Genomic DNA, 12425 nt, shown 5'->3' on the forward strand with positions numbered 1-12425 from the left:
GCCTCAAATTCCTGACCTCAGGTGATCTGCCTGCCTCGGCCTCCCAAAGTGCTGGTATTACAGGCGTGAGCCATCTGTAATTTAAACAATTTAATATTTTAAAATTTATTTATTTGTTATTGTTGCTGAACAAATTACATTTATTTATTTAAAAAATTGATATGAAATTGTAAGAATTTACTATATACTCCATAATGTATTAAAATATATATACATTGTGGAATGGTTAAACTAGCAAGTTAACAAATACATTACCTCATATAGTTATCATTTTTGTGGTGAGAACACTTACCGTCCACTCTCAGTATTTCTCAAGGATACAATATTATTGTCATTAACTATAGTCACCATGTTGTACAATAGATCTCTTGAATTCATTCCTTGTTTAAGAGCAATCTGATGCAATGATTGCCATGGTAAATACTTTTCATGAGAACTAAGTATTGTTGAAAGCTGTTATAATTTACCACTATATAGTTTCAGAGTGATTTGAATGTTTTTACTTTCCCCCTTCATTTAAACATTTTAAACATTTTATTTGGATCAGAATTTCTTTTTAAAAAATGTTTCTGGAAAAGACACACTGTTTGATCCTTTTGGTCTGATGGACCTCTCATTTTAGGCTGTTCACAGGTAACATCTCAGGCTTCAGCAGTTCAGAAACAAAAGTGCAATTGAGTCATCTTATCATGAAGGGCTGTTCATGAATGCACACTAAAAATGTGCTCACTAGCATAGTAATGAAATTAGACTTTATTCAAATGCTAAAAGACAAAATGTAAATGTAGTTTTTCGGCACAAGTGGGTTCAGCAGGTGTGGCAGCATCTCCTGTGGCCAGGTATCCTATGGCTTATGTTGTTAATTGATACCACAGTACTCAAAGATACAAAGATAATGAAATGAATTATTCTTAAACAGAAAAGGACTCTAACACAAAACATGACATCAAGAATGTCAGTGAATGCACACAGGACTGAGAAACACGAGGAGGGAGGATTTTTGTTGAAACCATATTTGCATAAAAATAGCCAACCCAACAGAGTAAAAAATGTTCTGGTATATTTTAGTCACAGGGTTAGAAACTTGTATCCTTCTAGGATAACTTTAGCTTTTGTCCCTCAAAAAAGAAAACTTCTTATTGTCCACTGTGACACTGTGGGTTTACCTGGTTTTTCCTTTTTTTCTAGGATGAATGATAGATAATCTTGCCCATTAGTGAGTTACATGGACATACATTGAGCTCTCTGCTCTCTTTTCTACTTGTCTGTCTCTGGCCTTCTCTCCCTCCCTCTTTCTCTCCTTCCCTCTCTCCGTTTGTTCCCCCATTCTTTCTCTTTCTTCTTTTCTTCCTTCATTCCTTTCTTTTTGCTTTCATTTTTAGTTTAAGACCATTCCAAAGGAATCACTGATGTGATGATGGCATAGGTATAGATAATGGTGGGTGGGAAAGATGAAAAAATGGAGATGATGTATTTGAGGTGGAGGCATGAAAAACTCTGAATCATTCATTCTCAGTAATTTTTTTGCTTTCTCTTTTATTAGAATAAGTGGTAACTTTAAGTTCTGACTATATATTGGTGTTTCACAGAGATGATTTTTGTATACTTTATATCCCGAACTAGCTTCTGAAAAACGGGGGCTATTAATTATGCTTTCTGTGTCATTACAGTATCCAAAAGGAAAACTCCTCCCAGATTCAGTTTTTACATTTATGGATACATTACATACACATTCAAAGCTCATCTTCAGAAATCCTTTGCAAATGCACCCCCTTCTACTTCAATTGCTTCTGTTTTAAAAAAAATTTTCAAATAAGTTAAAAATACAGATAACTATAAAGTTTTCTTGCCTCTTGGAATTGAAAGTTATCTGTGTCTTGACATAGCTGCTTTTAGGCTTTATATGTATGCAATAAAACATTCCTCAATAAATGTGAAGTATTTTTGACCCTCACCCTCATCACAGTCTCATCCCCTAGCATAATCTGCTGTGACTCTTTTGAATTTTGTTTTTCTTTTCCTTTTTTTTTGAAATGGAGTCTTGCTGTCACCAGGCTGGAGTGCAGTGGTGCAATCTCACCTCACTGCAACCTCCGCCTCCTGGGTTCAAGCAATTCTCCTGCCTCAGCCTCCGGAGTAGCTGGGACTATAGGCATGCACCACCATGCCCAGCTAATTTTTGCTTTTTTAGTAGAGACAGGGTTTCTTCATGTTGGCCAGGATGCTCTTGATCTCTTGACCTCGTGATCCATCTGCCTTGGCCTCCCAAAGTGATGGGATTATAGGTGCGAGCCACCACACTCGGCCAAAATTTCACTTTTCATACTTTCTACTATTTTCTTTATTCTATATAATAAATGCCTTTCCTTCCCTTCTATTTCTCTCTCTGCCTTGCTTCCTCCTGTCCATTCGTCTCTTCTTTCTCTCTTTCTCTCTCTCTTTCTTTCTTTCTTTCTTTCTTTCTTTCTTTCTTTCTTTCTTTCTTTCTTTCTTTTCTCTCTTTCTCTCTTTCTTCTCTTTCTTCTCTTTCTTTCTTTCTCTCTTTCTTTCTTTCTTCATTATTTTGGTTGGAGTTCTCGCTGCTTTCTCTTAATCTTGGGACTTTCAGTTTTTCCTGATGGATTAAGCTAAGCCAGGTGGCAGCTGTATGACCAGACACCAGGTGTTGGTCTGCGAGTTCCCTCTAGCCATCAGATTTAGTGGGGTGCTCTATCCTAGACATATCCTGATTTCTCCCTACTATAATTCTGCATCCTAGTCCCTTGGTAACTGTATTAGTCTGTTCTCACAGTGTAATAAAGAACTTCTTGAGACTGGGTAATCTATGAAGAAAGATATTTAATTGACTCATAGTTCCACAGGCTATATAGGAAGCATGGCTGGGTGGCCTCAGGAAACTTACAATTATGGCGGAAGGTGAAAGGGAAGCAGGCACACCTTATAATGGCAGAGCAGGATAACGAAGGGGGAAGTGCTACCTAACTAGATCTTCTTCTTTGAGACGGAGTCTCACTCTGTTGCCCAGGCTGGAGTGCAATGGCATGATTTCTGCTCACTTCAGCCTCTGCCTCCCGGGTTTAAGTGATTCTCCTGCCTCAGCCTGCTGAGTAACTGGGTTTACAGGCATTCGCCATTATGCCCAGTTAATTTTTGTAGAGTCGGGGTTTCACCATGTTGGCCAGGCTGGTCTCTAACTCCTGACCTCAGGTGATCCACCTGCTTCGGCCTCTCAAAGTGCTGTGATTACAGGCATGAGCCACCCCGCCCAGCTGAACTCACTCACTATCACAAGAACAGGAAGGGGGAAATCTGCCCTCACGATTCAATCACCTCCTACCAAGTCCTTCCCCCAACACTGGGGACCACAGTTCAGCATGAGATCTGGGTGGGGGCACAGAGCCAAACTCTATCAGTGACATTCATAGAACAGCTCAGATAAATGCATGATGGTGCACTGAATAAGATCTGGGCCCTGTTGTCTTGGACTCTGTAAACAGAATTCTAACTTAATTCTGCCTTTTGATCTAACTGATCTAGATTCCCACTTGGGCTGCTAGGAAGCTCAAAGCCAAATAGAAAAGTCTGCCTATATTAACAGGAAAAATTCTCATGGCATTACTTTTGTGTATTAACTACATTGTGGCTTTATTTTCTAACCAGCATTTATTATTTCTTTTAATGTTGATTTTTATATTTTTATCCTGTGTAGTTTATGAATCTCTCTAGGCTGCCCGATTTTTATTCAGGGGAATAAAAGCCTTTTTTTTTTTTTGAGATGGAGGTCTCACTCTGCGGCCTAGGCTTGAGTACAGTGGTGCGATCTTGGCTCATTTCAGCCTCCACCTCCCAGGTTCAAGTGATTCTTGTGGCTCAGTCTTTGGAGTAGCTGGGTCTACAGGCTCCCAGCACCACACCCGCTAATTTTTTTATATTTTTAGTAGAGACAGGGTTTCACCATGTTGGCCAAACTTGTCTCGAACTCCTGGCCTCAAGTGATCCACATCACCTGCCCTCCCAAAGTGCTACAGGTGTGAGCCACTGCACCCAGACAGAGAACAAAAGTCTGTAGTAGGTGGGAGCTTTCACTGTCCCTGATCTGGAAAAACTCAGTTAATCGCCAAGTAACAAAAAAAAATCCTCCTATAATTAGGAGGATCAATTATTTCTGGTACTGAGATATACATTAGATGTAGTATGTTTCTTTATTTATTACTTTTCTATGAATACTTTGTGAATCTCCTGTGTCTGATAGTTTAAGCATATTCTGAGTGCATTAAACGAAACCCTAATGACATATGATTTGGAGGTTTTCTTTTGCTTCAAAAAACAAAACCTATATGCTGTCACTTTAAATCTTCTTTCTTCATTTGAAGGCAGAAATAATCAAGATATTTTCTAGGGCATTTTGCGGACCTGAGGCTAATCTTAAGCAGGTGGCATATGTGACCAACCTGTGTGTTGTGAGCCAGGGATGCTGATAAGAGCCTCTGATGTTTTTCCACCAGCCTCTCATATTTTCTTTCTATTTTTTATTTTTTGAGACAAGGTCTCATTCTGTCACCCAGGATGTAGTGCAGTGGTGCAATCTCAGCTCACTGCAACCTCTGCCTCCCAGGCTCTAGGGATCCTCCCATCTCAGCCTCCCTAGTAGCTGGAACCACAGGTGTGCACCACCACACCTGGCTAAATTTTGTATTTTTTGTAGAGATGAGGTTTTACTATGTTATCCAGGCTGGTCTCGAATGCCTCACCTCAAGTTATCCGCCTGACTTGGCCTCCCAAAGTGCTGGTATTACAGGCATGAGCCACCACACCCAATGCTTTCTCATATTTTCTAAAATACCACTATCAGACTTAGGTTTGTTTGTTTGGTCTTTAGAAATCAGAGTAATCTTTGGAAAGGGAAACCATCTCAGTGAGGATCTGTTTATTAGATAGTTATCCATGTTTGACATCTAGCTGGGAGCAAGAGTTTGAAGAAATAACAAACAGGTATAAGTTGGAGAGGATACTGGGAAGTATGATAGCAGAAGAAAAGGACATTTCCCTGTAATCTCGCCTAGGATGAGCCCCTAATATAATTAAGGATAGTCCTTCCTCTGCTTCCCCCAGGATTTTAAGACCTGCTTTTCTTTTATTCCCTCTTTCTTTCTTCCCAAAATAAGAAGTTCAAAAGGTTTTGAGGTACGGTAGCTCATTCTTGTAATCCCAGTGCTTTGGCAGGCGAAGGCCAAGGCAGGATCACTTGAGGCTAGGAAGCCTGGGTAAAATAGCTGGTATCTACAAATATTACTTTAAAAAAATAAGTCAGGTGTGATGGCATGTGCCTATAGTCCTACCTGCTTGGAAGGCTGAGGCAGGAGGAACACCTAGCCCAGGAGTTTGAGGCTGCAGTGAGCTACAATGGTGCCACTGCATTCCAGCCTTGGTGACAGAGTAAGATCCCATCTCAAACATAAAAAAAATAATGACAACAACAAACCAACAAAAGGTTTGGGGCCATAAAAAAAAGAATTATTATAAAAATTGACTAAAGGGTAAAAGTCATTTATGCTACATAGGAAATGTCCTATGTAGTATTTTCAGTAAAAATTTCCTCCAGTGAGTCTCAATTATATTAGAATTTTTCCTTTCAGGCACTCTTTATTTAAATTATCCTACTTAAAAATCAAATTACAAATCTCTAAAACTGTGATTTCCAAAAACAATGAAGTTTCCTAAAATGAGATTCTGCATCAACAGCATTGGCACCAGCTTAAATACATTTTTAATGGAATTGTCAGCATTGCTGATACATTTAGGGCAAAACTTCTGCCAAATTTTGTAAGATAACAATCAAGTACTGCATGACCTTGATAGATTCTTTTCTTATTTTAGCAAAACCACATTCTGCTTTGAGAAAGGTCAAACTCAGAGCAAGATTACAGCTTCCTCTTTATTGGTCTTTCATGACTTTGTCACCTGATACAGGCACATGGTGAGGTCAAGGGGGGAATGTGCTTTATCTAGACACTTTAAATTTCATCTCAAAGTACCTAATTCTTCCGGGCAATCTTTTATAGATTTCTATTGCTTTTCCTCTGGTGAATGATGCTAAATTTTATTACTTTGAAAGTTATTGACTATTCTATGATTAAAGAAAAAAAATATTTTTTGAGACAGTCTCACTCTGTCACCCAGTGTATTACAAAGGTAATAAAACAGAATAAAGCAAGAAATTGCAAAATGCAAGGAAGAATAAAGAAGAGTACCCATATAACCTATATTCCAGATAACACCAAATCCCACCTGTCCTGATAGATTATTTAATGTTCACATAGTGACCCATTTCCTTTTAACTGAACTCATTGGTAGATAAAATTTTGCATGTATATACTGCTTTTTGAGAAGTAGTGGATCTAGATCGTGTTGTCCTTCACAACAAAAGGCTGGCACATACAGAAAGGTAGACCATGTTCTCAGGGAGGAACTTAACAGCATCACGATGTTAGCCGATTAGAGATTAGAGGTATCCATTAAAATTACAATTGTGCAGCCATAAAAAAAATACCCTTTGCAGCCACATTGCTGCAGCTGGAGGCCATTATCCTAAGCTATTTAATGCAGGAACAGAAAACCAAATACTGCATGTTCTTATATATAAGTAGGAGCTAAACAGTGGGCACTCAGGGACATAAAGACGGCAACAAGACACTGGGGAGCTACTCAATGGGAGAGGAAGGAAGTGCAGCAAGCGATGAAGAACTAACTATTGAGTATTATGCTCATTACCTGGGTAATGGAATCATTCATGCCCCAAACCTCAGCATCACACAGTATACCCATGGTGTAGCAAATATGGGTATAGTGCATCATGAACCCCTTGAATCTAAAATGTACCCCCACACATGCATCCCTTGAATCTAAAATAAAAGTTAAAGTTATTTTGAAAAATTACAAATGTACATATATTTGGACCAAGCATTCTATTATATTTTTAATAATTTCTAGAGAGAGTAGTAAAGAAATGTCATTATTGCTTTTTTTTTTGAGATGGAGTTCTGCTCTTGTTGCCAGGGTGGAGTGCATGATCTCAGCTCACTGCAGCCTCCACCTCCTGGGTTCAGGCGATTCCCCTGTCAGAGCCTCCCGAGTAGCTGGGATGGCAGGTGCATACCACCACACCTGGCTAATTTTTGTATTTTTAGTAGAGACACGGTTTCTCCATGTTGGCCAGGATAGTCTTGATCTCTTGACCTCATGATCTGCCCACCTTAGCCTCCCAAAGTGCTGGGATTACAGGTGTGAGCCACGGTGCCTGCCCACCTTTTTTTTTTTTTTTTTTTAATAGCAAAAGAAATGGTCACTTTGGAAAAGCTTTTTAGAAAAAAATTGGAAGCAACATAAATGTGAATCAGTACAGGCCTTATTAAATTATTTATGGCGGCCGGGTGCGGTGGCTCACGCCTGTAATCCCAGCACTTTGGGAGGCCGAGGTGGGTGGTTCACAAGGTCAAGAGATCAAGACCATCCTGGTCAACATGGTGAAACGCTGTCTCTACTAAAAATACAAAAAATTAGCTGGACATTGTGGTGCGTGCCTGTAATCCCAGCTACTCAGGAGGCTGAGGCAGGAGAATTGCCTTGAACCTAGGAGGCGGAGGTTGCAGTGAGCCGAGATCGCGCCATTGCACTCCAGCCTGGGTAACAAGAGCGAAACTCCATCTCAAAAAAAAAAAAAAATTATTTACGGCATAGCTACACTGTGGAATACTATACAGCTGTTAAAAGAATGAGTAAGTGCTTTTGTATTGATTTAGACAGATTTTCAAGATTTATTAAATGTGAAAAGTAACTTGCTGGAAAAACGTGTATAGTCTTTTATAATTTGTAAAAAAAAAAGGAAGAGGACAAAGAATATATATTGCCTTTGACTAGGAACAGCCTTCTAGTAGGCCAGACAAGAAACTACTAATATTGATAACCTATTTGAGGCTAAGAATGGAAACTAGCAGGGACTGGAACAGAGTAGGCATAAGACTATATATATATAGTTGTTGCCCAGGCTGGAGTGCAATGGCAAGATCTTGACTGACGGCAACCTCCACCTCCCAAGTGATTCTCCTGCCTCAGTCTTCTGATTATGCTGGGATTACAGGCCTGTGCCACCACACCCGGCTAATTTTTTGTATTTTTAGTAGAGACGGGGTTTCTCCATGTTGGTCAAGCTGGTCTCAAACTCCTGATCTCAGGTGATCTGCCCACCTAGGCCTCCCAAAGTGCTGGGATTACAGGCGTGGGCCACTGCGCCTAGCCTGTGTGTGTGTGTGTGTGTGTGTGTGTGTGTGTGTGTGTGTGTGTATTTTATTTTTTGATACAGAGTCTTTCTCTGTCGCCAGGTGCCAGGCTGGAGTGCAGTGGCACAATCTCAGCTCACTGCAACCTCTGCCTCCCAAGTTCAAGCATTTCTCCTGTCTCAGCCTCCTGAGTAGCTGGGACTACAGGCATGAGCTACCACGCCCAGCTAATTTTTGTATTTTAGTAGAGACGGGGTTTTACCATGTTGGCCAGAATGGTCTCGATCTCTTGACCTCATGATTCTCCCACCTCAGCCTCCCAAAGTGCTGTGATTACAGGCATGAGCCACTGTGCCTGGCCTATTGTGTATATTTTTATACTTGTTTGCTGCTTGGACAATGTGAGTGAATGCATTATCTATTAACATTTAATTAAAATAGAAATAAAGAATGTGTGGGCTGGGTGCAGTGACTCATGCCAGCACTTTGGGAGGCCGAGGCAGGCAGATGACCTGAGGTCAGGAGTTCAAGACCTGCCTGACCAACATTGTGAAAGCTTGTCTCTACAAAAATTAGCCAGGCATTGTTTAGGGTGCCTGTAATCCTAGCTACCCAGGAGGCTCAGGCAGGAGAATCGCTTGAATCCGGGAGGCGGAGGTTGCAGTGAGCTGAGATTACACCATTGCACTCCAGCCTGGGAGACAGAGCAATACTCCATCTCAAAGAAAAAAAAAAAAAGAATGTGTGTTTCTTTGCTAAGATGACACTGTGAACCCACAATCAGTAGGACTTTAATTTTTAGTTTAATTATAACAATGATACATTTGCACCGAATCACAATACCACATTTCTTCAATTTTAAGATTTTTTTCCACGTATCAAAATTTCTGAAATGAGAGGTTTTCCCCTGCCTGTTACATATAAATTTATTATACTTAATTTTGCTATTTGGGTATTACTGAATATTCAGGTCATTGCTAGTTTTTTCTTTTATTTTCATTTTGAATAATTGTCTCACACTGTTTATTGAATCATTAAATTGGTTTTTTTTCTCTCAACAACTAGAAACGAGGTGGCAATGCTATAGTATGGTGTGGCACTTAAAAATACGGGCTCTGGAATCACACTGCCAGGTTTCAACCCTGGCCCTCTTAGTATCTCTAGGCTGAGTAGTGTTGGCAGTAACCCAAGTCACCTAATTCGTGGGGCAGATTCAGCATCATACTTGGCACTAGCTTAAGCATTCAGCTAATATTATTTTTTTTTGTCACAAAAATATTTCTTGATATACAAGAATTACCTCTACTACAGATTTCTGGAAATGGTATTATTTAACATAAGGGCATAAACACTTTAGGGCCCTTGATAGATATTAATAAATTGTTTTTACAAGTTCATATCGATTTATCTGCCTATCAGCAGTATCATATCAACAACCAATATGATATTTTTAAACCCCTGTGAGTTAGAGAGGCATAATATTTAAATATTTAATTTTTTAACTCCTAGATTGATGGAAGATTTTTAAATTCCATATATTTAATTGCCATTTAGATTTCTTCTTGTGTGAATTTGTTTATTAATGACCATATGCCATTTTCTAACATGGTCTTTATATTTAATTGAACTGGATACAACTGGATACAATTTATATGAACTGGATACAACACTGATACTTTACATTGTTTTTATGCATTTTAAACTTGTTTTAAGCAAATTTTTAAATGAACTCAGATTACCTTTTAAAGTAAAAATATGATGCTAGCATTCAAACAAAAGGGCATCTACAACATGTGGCACAATTTAAAGAGCAATCATAAACTGGGTGCAGTGGCTCACGCCTGTAATTCCCAGCACTTTGGGAGGCTGAGGCAGGTGGATCGCTTGAGGTCAGGAGTTCAAGACCAGCCTGGCCAATATGGTGAAACCTCGCCTCTACTAAAAATACAAAAATTAGCCAGGCATGGTGGCACACGCCCTTATGTAATCCCAGCTACTCTGGAGGCTGAGGCATGAGAATCTCTTGAATCTGGGAGACAGAGGTTGCAGTGAGCTCAAATTGAGATTGTGCCACTGCACTGCAGCCTGGGTGACACAGTGAGACTCTGTCTCAAAAAAAAAAAAAAAAAAAGACAAATAAAATTAACACCTCTGTACTCCACACTTAGCTTAAGAAATAGAATGTGGCCGGGCACGGTGGCTCACACCTGTAATCCCAGCACATTGGGAGGCCGAGGTGGGCAGATCACGAGGTCAAGAGATCAACACCATCCTGACCAACATGGTGAAACCCCTTCTCTACTAAAAAATACAAAAATTAGCCGAGCATGGTGGTGCACACCTGTAGTCCCAGCTACTTGGTAGCCTGAGGCAGAAGAATCACTTGAACTGGGAGGTGGAGGTTGCAGTGAGCCAAGATTGTGCCACTACGGTCCAGCCTGGTGTCAGAGCAAGACTCTGTCTCAAAAAAAAAAAAAAAAAAAGAAAGAAAGAAAGAACATTAGCAGTACTTTGGAAAGTGTTGTGTAAAACTTGCCAGTCTCAACCTTCCTAGTCTTGGGGTTACGAGTCTTAAATTTTATGTCTTGGCTTTCTTTATAGTTTTACCATATGCGCGTGCGCGCGCGCGCGTGTGTTTGTGTGTCTATATATAATATATTGCTTGATATTTCCTGTTTTCAACTTTTGTATAAATGCAGTTATAGTGTATGCATGCTTCTATGACCTGTTGCAGTACAGTGCTATTATATGTCAGACTCTACATGAGTCTGTTCTCCTGGTGGATTTGTCTCTGGTCAATACTGCAAAGTCTTAAATATATATATATATATATATATATATATTTTTTTTTTTTTTTTTTTTTTTGAGATAGAATTTCACTCTTGTTGCCCAGGCTGGAGTGCAATGGCAGATCTCAGCTCACTGCAACCTCCACCTCCCAGGTTCAAGCAGTTCTCCTGACTCTCAGCCTCCTGAGTAGCTGGGATCACAGGCATGAGCCACCACACTGGCTAATTTTTGTATTTTTAGTAGAGATGGGGTTTCTTCCTGTTGGTCAGCCTGGTCTCGAACTCACAACCTCAGGTGAACTGCCCACCTCGGCCTCCCAAAGTGCTGGGATTACAGGCATGAGCCACTGCACCAGGTCCACAAAGTCTTAATATCTCATAGGGCAGATCTTTACACCTGTTCTTCAGGAGTGTCTTGACTATGCTTTGCACTTTGTTCTTTCATATAAATGCTGGAAAAAACTTGTAAAGTTTAATGAAAAAAAAAAAAACCCCTGATGGAATATGATTCAGAATTGCATTCAATCTATAAATTAATTTGAGAGAACAGACATCTGTATGATGTTCTGTTTATGAAAAAGGTATGTCTTAGCTGGGCATGGCAGTTCACACCTACGATCCCAGGAGGATTACTTGAGGCCAGAAGTTCAAGACCAGCCTTGGAAAGATGGTGATACCCTATGTCTACACAAAATACAAAATTAGCTGGGAACAATGGCACATGCCTGTAGTCCCAGCTACTTGGAAGGCTGAGGCAGGAGGATTGCTTTTGCCCAGGATATTGAGGTAACAGTAAGCCATGGTTCTGCCACTGCACTCCAGCCTGGGCTAACAGTGAGACCTTACCGCAAACAAACAAACAAAAAACCAGAGTATGTCTTTCCATTTATATTTGTGGCAGACAGAATAATCCCCCCTGCTAAGATGTCCATGTCCTAATGCCCAGAGCTGTGATATGTTACATCTGAGTTATCCAGATGGGCCCAATGTAATCACAAGGGTCTTATAAGAGGAAGATAAGAGGGTCAAAGTCAGAGAGAAGATGTGAGGACTGAAGCAGGGTTTGAATTCGAGGATCAAGAAAGGGACCACTAGCCAAGAAATGCAGGCAGCCTGTAGCATGTGGAAAAGGCAATGAAAATGTTCTCCCCTAGAGCCTCCAGAAAGAACATGGCTGTGACAACTTGATTTTGTCCCATAAGACCCTTTCCTACTTCTGACCTCTAGAACAGTAAGATAATTAATTTGGGTTGTTTTAAGATCCCAAGTTTGTGGTCATGTGTTGCATCAGCAATAGGACACAAATGCAGTATTGTTCTACCCATAGCTGTTACGAAAATAATTTGCTGGATTTATTTCC

This window comes from Callithrix jacchus, chromosome 14 (genome assembly GCF_049354715.1).
Source record: "Callithrix jacchus isolate 240 chromosome 14, calJac240_pri, whole genome shotgun sequence".
Taxonomy (NCBI): Eukaryota; Metazoa; Chordata; class Mammalia; order Primates; family Cebidae; genus Callithrix; species Callithrix jacchus.